Below are 16855 nucleotides of genomic sequence, written 5' to 3'. Positions count from 1 at the left end.
CTCACCTGATTATGTAACTGGCCTGTTGCTAGGTTACCACTTCCACACCTATAGGTAATAAGCTATTATTGCACTATATAGAGAGCTCGGCCCTGTGCTCTGGGCGGAGGCAGAGAAGCTAGTGCTCAACCTACCACCAGGAGAACAAGTAATAAACCCTTTCACCCCAAAGAACATTTTGCTGTCAATTTCTTTGGTCACATTGAACCCATAGCCAACTTTCCCAGGGCTGAAACCCACTGGCAAGACAGAGGTCTTGGAGGGTGGAGGTTTATTTTATGCTGGTGGGCCCAGAGGAGAGTGATCTCCAAAGGTCTGAGCCCTGAGAACAGCAGAGTCATGCCTTTTATACATTTACTGCAAAGCTAGAGGGGAGTCAGCACCCAGAAACTGTTGCAGTAGGAGCTATTAGGTCACTGTAGGTGTATTCAGGATGCTAGTTTAATCCATTTCTGTAAAGGTTACCCAGGTACTATATTATAAACTAATGAGCTTCCATGACTATGATTAAAAAGCTGTTCCATACCACTGAGTCCCAGTGGGTGCAGAATATACTGTTACATTGTCTCAATCCCAAACACCCAAGCACTTTGTGATTCCTCTACATTTCTGAAGCCTCAATAGAAACCCTGTTTCCTTGGCTTTCTTGGCTTCTCACTACATCTGCCAAGAGGAGGAGGAATTTGAGAATTTTCTGAGTATTTCCTCATCAATACTAGTGGGGTACATGAAAAGACTGGGGAACCCCCAGACATTGGTCCATTGTGTTGCTTGTTCCACTGGGGAGTTAGAAGAAATGATTAGTGTGGAATATTACAACAATATTTAGAACACTTAGTAAACCCATGAATAATAGATCTGACAGAAACATGAAAGTAGGAAAACAAAACCAAATTCAAAATAGGTATTTTGGAGACTGTGGATTGTTGACTTTAGTAAAATGAAAAAACCCAATGTAGCTGACATCTAACAAGTAACTGGCTGATCTCCTAGAAATATCATTTCATATTAGGACCTTGATGCTTATCGATGGTTTAGAAACTCAGGCATTCTCAGTGGCAGCAGCTAGGTGAGTCATACTGAGGGGAAATCCATATTGTTGAACCCACTATCACTTCCACACTCACAGCATTTTCTACTTTAAACAAGCTCACTGAATAAACTCTTGGTTGATTAAAAAGAATTACTACAGCTACAGAATGTGTCATCCTATTTACATGTTTACTTAAAACTTTCTCTGAAGCAGTCTTGCTCATGAACACTAAAACCCACTGGGCCCACTTACTGGGTTCGGTTCACATTTTGTTTTCCAGTGATATGAACGAAACTCAAAACAGCTTAAGCAAAAAAAAAAAAAAAAAATCAGAAAGGAAAGGAAACTTACCAATTCACTTAACTAGAAAGATTAAGGATGGTTTAGACATGAAGTCATCAGAGAACTTCATCAGGTCTCTGAATTTGTCAGTTTCACTTCTCTCTGTGGTTTACTCACTTTTCTACTAAAAGTGGTAAAAGTGGAATCCTCTTTGACAGAGGACACCATTGAGACAGGTATAATGAACTTACCCGTTTTCCAGTGTCTGTATATATTTCACCAAAAGCTTCCAACTCACAAGTTATCCACACAAGTTATTTGCTTATTTAGTTATTAGCACTCACATGCACTAAATGAGCAGGTGATACCCTGTTAAGGAAAGTTATATCATCATTGGCATGGAACACACTGCCAAAGATTTAGATCTAACATTATACTGTTTTCCTAAGAAATCTCTATTCTTATTGGGTAATGAACACAAAGGAATTCCAGAAAATCTGATACAGCAATTTGTGTAGAAATTATCTTATTAAAGATCAAACAATTCCATGCTTTAAGACTTTTGCTCTAACTCCATCACCACATTCTATCCAAATTAACAGCAATAACAAGTAGGTTAAAATATTAATTGAATAAAAAGGAAAAAAGAAAGCCTTGGTAGGGGGGATCTTCTTCACCTAGCTATGCAGATGGAGGAGAAAAGGGGGACCCATGAGAGAGGAGCCTGTAACACACAGCTGTACTGTCTAGTAGGAAACATGGCTCTTCTATTAGCCAACCTGATGAGTACTTCCTTCAATAGGAACAAAGGGAAATAAGCAGAATAACATTCCATCTTTTTTCTCTTTTGCAGGATTGGTGAGAAGAGGAGAAATAAAGTACATAAAATGCCTACCAAAATGGCTGACATAGTAAACAGCAATTAGATCTTTTTGAAATTCAAAATACTTCGTTTTAGTTTTATTTTCATAGTTAGAAGAAAATACACATTCCTTGGAAAAAATGAAAAAAATGCAAGTGAACAAAAAAGAGTAAAACTGAAAACTTCTGAAGTCCCACCAACTGAACTACTTAGTCATAACCACTGGTAAAATCTTGCTATTCATTTTGTTGTTCATGTTCTTTGTAATGTATGTTTTGCACCTAAATATACATTATGAACATCTTCCCATGTCAATATTAATATCATTTTAATACCCATGTAGTACATCTTTGTGCAGATGCAACATAACTTTATTTGACCATATTCCCATTGCTGAGAGCTAATGGTGATTCCATTTTTTTCTCTAATAAGTGATGCTGTGATAGGCATAAATGTAACTACATATCAGTATGCCTGCTTATTTTTGGAGAATAAATACAGGTGTAATTGGTAATTATTCTTCCCACCTATAATAATCACTCATTCAATTTATGTCTCCTATTTTGTACTAGCAAGTAAACTTTTGGGAGGTTCAGATGTATTTTCTCTTTTCCCTTTCCCATCTTACTGAGACAATCTGGCTTTGCAGTTCTTCCCCTAAGGGTTTACAGTCTGGTAGAAGGTGAGAGCAGCTGAAGCCTGTCATTTATAAAAAGCCTAAAACCACTGAGGAGATTATGTCAGATATTCTGGGGTGAAAAGCAATAAGGGAGAGATGACTGGTTGGAGCAAGAACTAACTGTAGGTCCCTTTGGTAAGACCATAATTGGTTCCCAAGGAGGTGGCAAGAACTGAAAGTATGTAGTAGGACAGCATATCTAAGAAACTTGAATCCTAGTAGTAAAGAACCTACATTCCACATGTAGGAAAACAGAGAAAGTCCCTGGATTCAAGTGTCTGCTAAAGGATGAGAAACAATGATGGTACTAACAATCACAACAGAGAGAACAGTCAGGGCCTTTTCTCACCTTCTAATAATTGCAACTTCTCTTTGTGTGATTTAGGGTGGAATGGGAGACCCATAAAGACTGACAAAGAATTTACTAGAAGAATGCCTGGCACATTGTAGGCACTCAGTATTTACTGAGCTAAATTCGAAAGTAAAAATACCATGAGAAAATCGGTAAAATATTAAAGGGGCATGTTAACTGTAGCTTGGGGGACATTGAAGAGAGTTTTCTGAAAGACATATGATATGAAAATCTTAGGAGGCAGTGTCTGGCAGAGCCTTGATATACAAAAACCTCAGCACCTCTTAAAGCTGCAAGGCTGGAAGTGAATTCTGCAATTACTCTCATATCCTGCCTGGGCTCTACTTACTATGTTCTCCCTATTTTCTTTTCAGGGCTTCAGTCTACTCTAGTTTTAGTGGCTTCAACTTACCCAATTCCTGACCACATGTAATCCCACCACTTGAGCGTGTCTTCTGCCTCACTCCAGTTCTCTTGGATGTCTTTTAGTCCTGATATGTATGGCCTGTGATCCCCAACACCTTTAAAAAAAATCTGTCTCTCTTAATTTTTTATTGTGGTAAGAACATTTAACATAAGGTCTACTCTCTTAAATCTTTAGGTGTACCATACAATATTGTGAAATATATCAACTCCTCACCCATGTCTATCAGTGGGTAAAACTTAAGAATTTCCAGAATCTCTTGCCTGCCGTTAGTGCATCTCCCTATCAATAGGTGATTACAAGGTGGGTCAAGAGCAAGCACCCCTGGGACCAGAGAGGTTTTGTGGGACTTTGGCAGCCAGGTCAGGAGTAAATCTCTGCTTGTAAGCAAAAAATGGGTTTCTTCCACTTTGTTTCTTCCTTTGACTGATTTTGGCTTCAAAGGTTTATTTTCCCCAGGCTGGGAACACATTTTCCCTCTGGAGTTACACCTGGCAATAGTGGCAGGACCTCTGAATTCAAAATCTATCTTCATGGGTGTGATGCTTGTGTGGGCTTCTCTGAGATGGTGGGGAGATACCTGGAGAACACCTGTGGATGGTGGGAGGACCTGATGGTGGGGAGGTGATGACTCACCCTTCCCTCCAGCAACAGTGGATGGTGCAGTTTCCCTGGGGAAGAGCCCATCCACAGGGCTTCCACTCAGGGAGCCCCTAGGGCGAAACTGGTCTAGGGTAAAGCACCTCCTAGATGGGTGGGTCCTTCCCCAGAACTGGGGAAGGGTGGAGACACCAGAAGCTGTAGAATTAGCCCTCTGTGAGAAAGAGACTACTTAGAGGCACTGTGTGGCTGTGTGGCAGCCATGACTATGGGATTTTTGTCTCTCAAGACATTGGAAAGAGTTATCGAGGAGAGAGACACATTTCAGCATCACTTGGAGAAGCTGGGTGATAACCTATTAAGGGTGATGGCTGTAAGAAAGAGAGACAGTTATTGAGAAGTCAAGTCGTGCTCCTGAAAGATACATTAGCAGCAAGGAGGGAGGCAGCAGGAGAATCCATGTTGCAAGGGCCATGGGGGGAGGGAGGAAAGAGTGTAGCCCTGGAGATGGTAGAAGAGATACCAGGGGAGGATGAGGGGGTGGATCCGAGGGTGCAACTGTTTGCTGCTGAGGCCGCTGTTTGAGGCACCAGTGCCTCCCATATTAAAGGCCTACCCGATTGTAATTAAGAAAATAAAAATTCAACAACCATGAGCCTCTCATGGGGAGGAGCTGCCCCCTCCCCAGGTTGTGGAACACTCTATGTTCCAACACTATACCCAGGATGAGCTGGCGGAAATGAGCATCCAGGTTCAGCAGAAGCCATCAGAACCTCTGACCACATGGCTTTTTTGTCTTTGGGATGCGGGGTGAAAAAACATTGTTATGTTGGGTCCTGAAATGGGTAGACTGGTTTCCTCAATGAATCACCCTTCCCTCTGGCACCAGTTGCAAGGTGCCAATCACACCTCAAGGAATCATGAGCTTCTGGATTGGCAGACAACAGCCATCAGGGCAGTTTGGCCTAATCAGGGTGATTTAGCATAATTACCCACTAGTTGGAAAATGTATGCAGAGCTACAGCAGATGTTACGGGAGTTGGGCATGAAAAACATCATCTATAATATGGACTCCAGGGACACCACTGAGGAGTTGTTCAACATAGGAATGAGAAATCTGGTGCTCCACATTGACCCTACCATCGGGTCCCTAGTGACTATTCTTGCCCCCCACATAGGGCAACCCATAAGTGAGACTACCCATACTTTAGCAGATCTGGGGGAGGCTGAAACAGTAAGAGCAAGGAAGGAAGTACAGGCAATGACTGAAAGGAGAGATGCAAAGAGCTCCATGAAGGTCTCAAGGACCCAGATGTAGGTTGATTTGATAAAGGCTGGGGTAGTGAAAGAAAAACTTGATGGGCAACCCATTAGGATCTTGTAAGAACTGTGGCACCAATTAAAGCCACTGACATCCAGGACATGGAAGCCGGAGGCAAAAACCCATGTCCAGCCTGTGTCCCTGCAAGACTTCCTGGGGGACAGTACTCAGCGTCTACCTGGGCACCTGCCCCACAGGAGGACCATTGGGCCTTGTGGTTTGACTGGAGGTGGGGGTTGTGAAGGCTCCCCTTGGAGGTCATGGTGGGGACCAGAGGCCACATGTAGAGTTAGCAATTCATTGGTTCCCTGTGAATATAAACATATCCTGGCACTGGTGGACACAGGAGCTGAGTGTTCTCTGAATTATGGCAACCCTGAGTGTTTTCCTGAGACCCCTGCTGTGATAGATGGCTATCGGGGTAAGGCAATTAGAGTGAAGAAAGCCCAAATCCCATTGGGGATAGGGTGTTTATCCCCAAAGGAGTTTACTATGTTTATTTATCCCATCTCTGAATATGTTTTGGAGGTGGATATCCTGTAGGGCCTGTGGTTACAGACCACTGCAGGAGAGTTCAGATTGAGGATATGCATGGTAAAAGCAGTTCTGAGGGGACATGCTAAGCACACACCTGCAGCTCTGCCTGTACCTCGGCAGGTGACAAATACTAAGTAGTATAAATTGTCTGGGGGGGACACAAGGAAATTGGAGAAACTCGACAGGAATTGGAGAAGGTGGGTATCATAAATTCCACTCATAGTCCTCCCAATTCCCCAGTGTGGCCAGTGAAAAAGCCAGAAGGCTCCCAGCGTATGATGGTGGACTACAGGGAATTAAATAAAGTCACATCCACTTTGCATGATGCTGTCCCCTCTATAGCAGCCCTTATGGACACCCTCAATCATGAACTAGGAATGTATCATTATGTTGTGAACCTTGTTAATGCTTTCTTCTCTACTGACATAGCAGAGGGAGTCAGGAACAGTTTTCCTTCACATGGGAAGGCTGGCAGTGGACTTTCACTATCTTTCCACAGGGATAACACCACAGTTTCACCATTTGTCATGGACTTGTAGCCCAGGACTTGACCACATTGGAAGAAACTGCAAACAGTGCAGCTGTATCACTACACTGATGATATTATGCTCACATCTGATTCTCTTAAAGACTTAGAAGGAGCAGTTCCTAAACTGCTGCAACATCTACAGGAGAAAGGATGGGCTGTCAACAGCACCAAGGTTCAGGTGCCTTGTTTGTCAGTAAAGTTCTTGGGAGTCATCTGGTCCAGTAAAACTCAAGTTATTCCAGAAGCAGTCATAGTCAAGGTCCAGGCTTTCCCTACCCATATTTCTGTGGCAGGCAGTATTACAAGAGTTTTTAGGTCTTTTGGGCTACTGGAGTATTATCCTGCATTTGGCACAAATTCTGAAGCCCTTATACCAGTTGGTACGAAATAGTTATCAGGTGGGACTGGGATGAAATATGCAGCTGCTTTTACTGCTGCTAAGCTAGCAGTCAAGACTGTACAGGCCTTGAGTGTAATGGACTCATCAAGGCCCTGTGAGCTAGATGTTCATGTAATGGAAGATGGTTATGAATGGATGTGAATGGATGTGCCAACCTATTGGACTCTGGTCACAACCATGGAAAGAAGCAGAGGTCCAGAACATCTTGAGAGAAGCAACTGGCTGCTGTGTACCATGCCTCGCTGGCTACAGAGCCCATAACTGGAACAGTTCAGACCAAGGTAATAATCACCTAACCCATTGGGGTAAGTGCAAGACTGGACCCAAAGACCACATAGTGGCTTGGCAAAGACAGCTATGCTGGCCAAATGGGCACATATTTACAGCAGAATAGTGCCCTTTCCACTAGCCCTTAAGTGGAAAACTCCATCCTTATTGGGACCAGTGACGTAAACCAATGGAAAGCAAAAAGAACTTGCTTTTGAGCCATTGGTAGCCAAGAGTCCTTATCAGGAAGGAAAATGCTTGGTATTCTCTGAAGACACTTGGTATACAGATGGCTCTAGTCGTGGGCAGCCCCTGAAGCAGAGGGCTGTGGCTTTCCATCCTAAGACTGAGACAATATGGATGGATGATGGTGACAGGAAGAGCAGTCCATGGGCTGAGTTGCAGGCGGTATGGTTTGTGATCACCCAGAAGTCCTTCCTATAGTTGTCTGCAGTGACAGGCGGGCCATCAATCAGGGCTTGACCCTGTGGCTACTGATATGGTACCATGCCAGCTGGATGATTGGTCACCAGCACCTTTGGGAGCAAGAGTTGTGGCAAGACATATGGGCCTCTGTTCAGACTAAGACAGTTAATGTATATCATGTGACTGACCATTGCCTTTCGCATCCTCAGGAAATGATGAAGCAGACACACTGGCTCAGATACGGTGGCTGGAAGGAAAGTCTGCCTCTGATGTAGCCCAAATGTTACATCAGCGTTTGTTTCATGCCAGGCAAAACACAACGTGGGCTGTAGCCTGTTGATGGGGCTTGCTGTTGATCTTTGAAGAAGACAGCAGAGCCCAGAAGGAGTGCCTTGTGTGCTCTAAGAGGGACTTACACAGAGTCCTGCAGCAACATGGGACAATAGGAAAAGGGCACATACCCCTTGTCAGGTGGCAGATAGACTATATTGGGCCTCTGCCCATATAAGAAGGGTTATTAGTATGCCATGACTCATGTGGACACAGTTACTGGACGGTATATTGCTTTTCCTGCACATTGTGCAGATCAACAAATCCCCTAAAGAGGACTAGTGCATCTCTTTGCAGCCTATGGCCAGCTGCAGGTGATTGAGAGAGATCAAACACCCACTATATTGGACATGTGTTGCAAGAATGGGTTCAGCAATTAGGGATAAAGTGGAAGTTTTATGTACCATATAACCCTACTGGTGTAAGAATGATAGAGAGGTACAACAGTTTGTTGAAATCTGGACTGAAGTTGGACAATAGTTTATGGGGCTGGTCAGTTCACTTATGGACAGTGCTACAGCATTTGAAAGAGAAGCCCTGAAAAGGAGCCTTGAGCCCTGTGGACATGCTAACACACATTGCTGCATCTCCTATACAACTGTATGTGCAAACCAAAGAGGTGTTACTGAAGCTGATATGGCCAGAGCCCTAACTGCATTAAACCTTGGAGACTCTGTTGAGTGGACGTGGCCCTGGACATTTCAACACATGGACCAATAATGGCTGGCCCTTCTGGAACCTTGGGGAAAGGCCTGGAAGCTGGCCTCCTGTGTGTTCCTGAAGTAACAGCAGAATGGCTCCCCAAAGGTCATAGAAATGTACCCAAAACATCCAAGATGCTCTTACGGGGAAGTTTTGTTCTGTCTTTATGGCCAGTGAACGTACCTTCCATAGCCCTATATATTGACCCATCTGTAACTACCACAGGGAGGGGGGTGAAAGTTTGGTATACTAGACCAGAACAAGATCCTGCCACTGCCCTATCACAGGATGACTGTCTTGCAGGCATCCTACCTGAGGGACAAGATTTGCCAATGCTGGTGTCATTAAAATATGTACTTTGTCACCCTTAAGGTTACTTTTTTCTACATTCCCTATGGCCTGGACCCACCCCCTGGCTGCAGCTGCCTGGTGATGAATGCACTGAACTCCCTACCTGTTCAGCTACTGGCCTCCTGTGGAGTGGGCAAGCTATGGACTTAATCTTCTAGGACTTTGATTCTAGATGAATTCTCCAGCTTGAGAATTATCATGATTTTACTGCTGTTGTTATTGTATGTAATTAGTCTGGTTACAGGGCTACAGTTTTCTCACATAGGGGCCATTATGGAAGATGGGGAGCAAGAAGCTTGTGAGGTGAGATTTCTGGAGGGATGGGCTGTGGGTAAAACTGCAATATTTCCAGTATCTCTCATCTGGCCTTAGTGCTTCTCCATATCAATAGGTGTCTCCAAGGGGTGGAGAGAAGTAGTCCATCTCCATATCAATAGGTGATTACAAGGTAGGGTGGAGAGCAGGTGTGCACCTGGGACCAGAGAGGTTCTGTGGGGCCTTGGCAGCTGGGCTGTGAGAGACATGAGCAAACAGGAGTAGACAACTGCTTTAAGTAAAAAATGGGTTTCTCCCACTTTATTTCTCCCTTTGACTGATTTCCGCTTCAAAGGTTTATTTGCCCCAGACTGTGAACACATTTTCCCTCTGGAGTTATACTTCCTCACTTGAGTTTAGGACTTCAGGGAACAAGGCTTTCAAAAAATCAAACTGGGTACTTGGCATGGAAAGAATATTTTCAGACTGAGAAAATGGCAAGAGCAAAAGCTCAGGAAAGAAAGGTGAAGGGAAAAGTTGTAGCCTATCATTGTAGGACAAAGTATCATATAAGAAAGAAGCCCCAAATCCCACAGTTAAACATTTTGGTATCACTGGTCACTTATATTCAGTCTAATTATATTTAAATCTATATAAATGGAACCAACCAATGCTGGATATTATATAATACTTAAAAACCAAATTGAAAAACCAATTTTATTTCTATGACAGACAATAAAAACATTTTACATAACAGGATAATGCAAAAGTTGCCTTTGGAGAGTGTTGATGACATTAATGTGTTCTTAAAGGGACTTATGTTGTTAAATCAATTTTATTTCTTCGTATTTAGGGGTCATTTCTCAACTAAAAAACTAATATCAAGTGAAATGACTACTTTAAGGAGTCAGAAATCTAACATAAGAAATTAAAAATTTTTAAATAATTTCTTGCCAGCATGCTTTGAAGTAAATGATAATTTTTAGAACCTTTAGAATAACCGGAATTGATAAAACACCTGATTCTTTCCATTTAAATGTATATATTTATATTTATAAAATTAATAAATAAAACTTACTAAAAGAGTCACAAAAGGAGAAATATAACTAAAGGAAAACTAAATTCATATTGTTCCAGATTAACAAAATGCTGCAGAAAAATGAAAAATTCATGGAAAATGATTTTATCTTAGTGTAAAGCAGAAAACTGTGCTGACCGAGTCAGCCCATCAGCCCATGAATGATCCATGGAAGAAAATTATGTATCCTCAGGGTCACAGAATGACTTAGGTGTGGAGGCTACCATTTCTAACTAGCACCATGTTGACTCAGCTAGTTCCTTAAAATCTCCTTGTTCTATACTCTGCTCTGAGTCCTAAGTCATCCCTAGAGTGTCCTATCTTAGTATTTGGTTTCTAAACTTCACAAAATTTTTTTTACTGAGAAGCAAAATTAACTTGAGCTTTAGTTAGAAAAACTTTACAGACTCCATTTCACGGCTTGTGAATCCAATCAACACTCAAAAATTAGGAGGCTGATAAGATAGTGTATAGATTATCGAGGCCATTTACTTCTCTTCCTTTGGTTGCCTCTCCTTTGATTATTCAATTATCTATCTGCATTTCTACCAGATAAGAGCCAGGGATAGGAAAATTCAAATAAATGAATAAACAAGGATACTGAATCATAGAAGATAACAGATTGATGTTGTGCCTCTCCAACTTGTTATGTTAGTGCTGGTTAACAACAACCATTACAAAAAAAAATCACAACAGAAAAAACAGATTTTAAAAATTGTATTCTGTAGGACTGTTGAAATTGTTTATTGAATGAAAGATGCTTTTGAGTTATCTGTCAATTTCATTCAACCACTGTTTACTACTTCTATGGAAATCCTAGAATGAGCTGTTCCTGGGAGGCAATTAGTGTTCAAGACATTAATAACATCATGGTCTTGGAACACTTAAGAAAACCACATAAAATTAAATAGGATTGCACAATTCATCCAATCCAAGGAGAAAAAACATGAGTTGTCATTCAAATGAACCACTAACACATCATTCCTCAGTCTTTCCTCTAAACATTAAGTTAGGCAAGAGGAAACTTGTAGTTTCTCAGTGCTTATTTTTTTCTCTCTGTAATCCCTGAATTACTTTCTATAAACTGGTTGAAGGTACACTCTTTGGGGAATTGCTTTTATAGATCCAATTAAGTATATCCTACTAGCACTCTGAAAGTTCAGGTTTAGCAAATGCTTTCAAAGTAGGTGACACTTCTTGAAACTTTAAAAGCAACATAAGAAAAGTGAGACCCTCTCTGGAATTGCCACTTTGTAACTAAAAGTTTATTACACATTTTTCATCAAAAAACTATTTTTGCAGTTTCAAAAAAATAGGAAAATATACTGGTTTAGATAATGACATATCTTAAAACCAAGTATAATTTATGTGAAAAGGTATATCTATAATTTTTATATCTGTCATGTAGGTACCTCTTTATACATGACAGATACATCTGCTTATCTTCAAGAAACATAGGGAAATGTGAAGCAAGAATAGAGTAGGCAATTTATCTGTCTTATGTATGTTCTTTGTGATTCTATTAACTTACTCAACAAATGTTTATTATACCCTGCTCAAAGGCTAGGTAGGAACTAGATGATTCACAAGTATCCTAAATGCATGGGTTTTATTTCATTTAGAGGGTGGACAGCTACATAGCTCTGAAAAGCCAGATTCCTGAGTCTTTTATTTATAAACATAATATCTGCAGTGTTTTGAATGACATATTTTGATCAATAAGTTAGTTTGGTCAGTTCATTTTCAAAACTCAAATGTATGTATATAAGTAATGTATTACATTATTTTTGCTGTGTTTATCTTATAGTTGTTCCTTTTTCACTGCAACTACCACTATCCCAGTTCAAGACCAAGCCACCTCAGACAATCACAGCTACTTTAAACTATATTTCCTGACTTCCAATGCATTCTAATTATTTTCAGCCCATACCTCTTCTAGTGTCCTATATCCTCCTGACCCTTCCAAGCTCAGCCTCTTACTATTAGCTAAGACCAAGCACTCTCCTTCTTCCAAACTAAACTCCCAAAGGGACTGGGAGCCTCCAAGATCTCAACGTGCTGGGTAGTTGGTTTTCTGTCACTCAACTAAAGGGCTAACACCTATACCCAACTGTCCATCTCTTCCCGTGAAAGGCTGTTCTCACATCTGCCCTATCTAAAGACATCAATAGATGGTGGAATCCCTCCCCTGGAATCCAAACCCACTGAACATACATCTGTACTCTCATCCAAGCTTCTTTTCCCATGGCATCCTAAAAGAACAGGCAACCCCTATCTGCTCACCCTCCTGCCTGTGTGATGCTTAGTGCACCCAGTGATGCTTATTGGTTTCCAATTAACAGCAGTTTTCAATTCCACCTGTGGTGTATATCTGTGAAATGATTCAAATAGTACAGAGCCAAGGAGCATCTTACATGTTCCAAATTTTCAGTTATTACAAAGATCCAATGAAACATGCCTGATTAACTTCCAGAAGAAGGTTTCAACATATACTATTGTTAAGAATTACCATTGTGTTCTTGACAGATCAAGAATCCTTTAGGATGGTAAATACTTTGCTTCAAATCTTCCACATTCTTAGTCAGATTGCCTAAGACCTTGACCTTCAGGTGCTTAAATAAGAATCTAATAATTGGTCTACACTGCCCTAGAGGACAAGCTGTTGAAATTACTTTTAAATTATTTGAACTAGGTATTTTTGTAAGATATTTTCAAGACCAATTACTTTCATCCCAGACACTTGGAAGCCAAGAAGATAATGATTTACTAGGCACTGGCAATCTCCAACAGAACTGCGTAACCCAGGTGAAGTGTCTGGCATTGAAATCATCCAAATCAGGTCTTAACTGCTTTCTCTAACATTCACTGCTCTCCCACATATCAAAAGTTAAATTTACCTTAAAGCCTATTTTAGTGAATTTTGGTACAGTAGATTGAGAATGAGTAAGTATGAGACGGTTGAGGAATAATCCAGGCCCCAAATTAAGTTCTTAGTACTCTCGGTACCTCTGAGTTTCCTATTTATTTTCTTAGCACAGAGTAGTGGAGCTTTGTCAGGAAGAGCAAGAGACTTATATAAAATTTGCTCAAGAAGTTTTGAATGTGTCCCTTGTATGCATAGATCTTTAGAACTTAGTATACTTACTCTCAGGAAAGTGAGCTTCAGACACAATGTCAACAGAGAAAGCCCTTTTCTGGAGATTGTTCCTTCCTACTTAAGAGGACTTCTTGACAGACAACAAAAAACATAGAAGGTACCTCTTTAATAAGAGTACAGTCTGAGGTGCTTCCATCTGTGTTAATTAGAACAAACCAGGCAGGTGTATAAGTCTGAAGGGCCAGTGCTTAGACGAGGAACAGAATCCCAGGAGCCCAAATGATTATTGGGGTTATATTAAGTGGTTTGGGCTCCATGTTACATGGTCAGGTCCACTAGTTTAAAAAAGAAGTGCAGGCCTAGACAAAACAATTAGGTTGAATCATCTTGGAAGGTAACCTTATAATGACAGTAACTTGCTTATTTAGCTAGTTTTTTGGCTTGAAATGTCAAATGAATATTGGTCTTGTGAATTGCTGATGTCGAGGAAATCATGCAAACAGATAATTTTGCATATTTTAAAAATGCCCTGTCTTGGGCACACAACTCCAAGTCAGGTTATCACCCCCCAAGAACATTACTGTCAATTCATATGTTATTCAAGCAACAAAGAATGAATTACAGTACTGCAATCTACTTGAGGGATCCCTACTTTGACTTAGTTCTCCAAAGGTTAGCCACAAGAGTGTCTAAGCACTAGAGAGGCTGAAAACTAGGCTTTATCATTTGCAAACTGTCTCATGCTTGGGTTATTTTGCAGAGAAGTTGTGGAAAAGGAAATTGGAGGGATGTGGGACTTGCTTAAATTATCCCCACAGCTGTAGGTAGTGAAGTTATTGTAACTTCAGGGATTGATAAACTGAAAAACCTAGTCCTGTAAAACCATGAAGGGATTATACCTGAGAACTCTGATAAGGCTTAAAAATAGGCTTCCAAAGCTAATAGGTACCTGAAGATGTCTACCTTTCTTTTGCATATTAGATGCTTTTAAATCACCTATAACAAAGGAGATTCTATTAATTTCCTTAGTAATCATTATCTGTGGCAAATAGCCTTCTATTTCTTATGTTCTGTCTTAGAGAAGCTAAATCATTCAATTTGCTCTTAAAATGAAGGAATTGCCTAGATGTCACATAAGGGTTCTTTTCAGTCTTGTGATTCTATGGATTCTATCATTTAATAATTTTGGTAAAGCCCTGGAAGTCAGCTCTCTGTGTACTTTTGGGTGTGCCGGTAATTTCTTCATTCTCTGTTCCTTACATCCCCATTAAAAAAAGCACAGAGTGAGTCAGAGATCAATTAGGAAAAAATGTTCATGTTGCCTTCTAGAAGATGGTCACCAGATAAAATGTTTAAGATATACTAAATAGTTAATCATTTTTTATCTACATTCAAATATTATTTGAATTTGTTAAATTTGTATTTGTTACATTTGGCAACTCTATTCTAGAACAAACTCATCCAAATCCCAATTAGAACTTCAGACTCTTAGTATTGGGAGGGAAAATCTAACTCAAGCTTCCACTCAGTTATAATATTAACAATGAGACTATAACATGACCTTTACTTGAGCATTCCTAGGAATGGAAGTTTATTACCTTCTGGGCCAGACCATCAGGTTTTCAATTACTGCAAATTTCTAGCATGTCCTACCTTTCTTGTGTCTTGATCTGCTTTAGGGTAGATTCCTTTTCTTTTTTTTCTACTTCTTTTTCTGTATCTTTTATATTTTAACGAACATCTAAAATGTCACCACTTTTCAAAAAACCCACCTTTCCTTAAATTTAAACTGAAGTAATCATATTCTTCTCTGAATTCTCACAGTCTGTTACTAGAAGTGCTTGTAATGACCTTCTCTGTATTATAATGACTTAATGGTTATCTTCATATCAAGGTGATCACCTTGAAACTATGTTTAGTGTTTAAATCTTTTTTAATCCTCTTTAATTCCTAGCAAAATATCTTGTACATGGTAGCAACTTGGTAAAATGTTTAAAATATTTATTTTTAAATTTTCATTATTTTATTGAAGTATAGTTGATACACAGTATTACATTGGTTATAAGTATACAACATAGAGATTCAATGGTTACCTAAATTGTTAGATGCTTACTCCTACTAAGTGTAGTTACTGTCAACAGAGAGAGATGTTCAGAATTACTGACAATACTCTCTATGCTATGATTTCATCCCCATGACTAATTTATATTTCGATTGAGATTTTATGCCTCTTTATCCCCTTTGCCTATTTCACTTACCCATCCCAGCCCCTCCCCAGGTAACCACCAATCATTTCTTAGTGTCTATAAGTCTATTGCTGTTTTGTTCATTTTGTTTTGCTTTGTTTTGTTTTAGGAGTCCCACATATAAATGAAATCATCTGGTATTTGTCTTATTTGCCTGGCTTATTACTTCACTTAGTATAATATCCTCTAGGTCCATCCATTGTCACAAATGGCCATATTTCTTACTTTTTAATGGCTGAATATTATTCCATTCTGATATATATATCACATCTTGCTTATTCATCTTCTGGTGTACATTTTAGTTGCTTACATATTTTGGGTGTTGTAAGTAATGTGGCAATGTGTATTATCTTTTTGAATCTGTGATTTTGTTTTCTTTGGGTAAATTTTTAGAGGAGGAATTACTGGGTCATACAGTATTTCCATTCTTAGTTTTTTGAGGAACCTCTATACTACTTTCTACACCAATTTCCTCTTCAATTTCTAGCAAAATATCTTGTACATAGTAGGAACTTAATCAGATGTTTAAAAATTAATTTCAAAAATATATTTAATTCAAATAACATCCCATTTGCATTAGGATGTTTTTCCATGGGCGAGCAAAGACTTCATAAACCTTCACAGTATTCACTTGAAGCAGATTACTATTTATAGCACTGATTTGTTTTCACAGTAATGCTGGCTGTGTGTGGACTAGAAGTATCCCTATGTTAAAGGCATCCAGGTAATAGGAAGTTGTTATGCTGTCACAACTTACTGAGATTCTATTTTGGATGTCTTATAGCTTGTTTGTGAGCCTCTGAGAATTTTTAAAAGGTGGGGGTTAGATTCAGGATTTTGCTTCACTTTGCCTTTTAGCTTTAGTGTACTGAGTATGGAGAAAAAGTGTCTAACCTTGGCTCAGTGTGGGAGGAGTTCATGAGTGGGAAGTTAAAAGACAGAACATATAGGAAGAAAGTGGGTAGAGGGGAAGCAAGTGAATTTTAAACATCAATTATACAGACTAAGTGGTCAACTTAGGTTATAATTTTTTGCTGGACTCTATTTTGTTTGATCTGTGCATGGATAAACAATCAGAAGAATT

At 39.9% G+C, this 16855-nt stretch overlaps 1 protein-coding gene across 3 annotated transcripts in view; it reads right to left on the bottom strand.

Annotated features, from left to right (window-relative positions):
- The window catches only part of COX7B2 (cytochrome c oxidase subunit 7B2), a 139516-nt gene that overhangs the window by 48485 nt on the left and 74176 nt on the right, over window positions 1–16855 (bottom strand). Inside the window, exons 4-5 of one of the 3 annotated variants that reach the window (XM_073236296.1) lie at window positions 3621–3729; window positions 1567–1684 (exon numbers count right to left, since the gene is read on the bottom strand). The exons of 1 other annotated variant lie outside the window; for it this stretch is intronic. The gene's annotated coding sequence lies outside the window, so the exon portion shown is untranslated. The remainder of the gene's footprint in view (window positions 1–1566; window positions 1685–3620; window positions 3730–16855) is intronic. One more of the 3 variants, XM_073236297.1, reaches the window with a different exon arrangement.

The sequence above is a fragment of the Manis javanica genome, chromosome 5, assembly GCF_040802235.1.
Source record: "Manis javanica isolate MJ-LG chromosome 5, MJ_LKY, whole genome shotgun sequence".
In the NCBI taxonomy this organism is placed as follows: domain Eukaryota; kingdom Metazoa; phylum Chordata; class Mammalia; order Pholidota; family Manidae; genus Manis; species Manis javanica.
The sequence above is the reverse complement of the archived record's forward strand: the minus strand, read 5'-3'. Positions and strand labels throughout refer to the sequence as shown.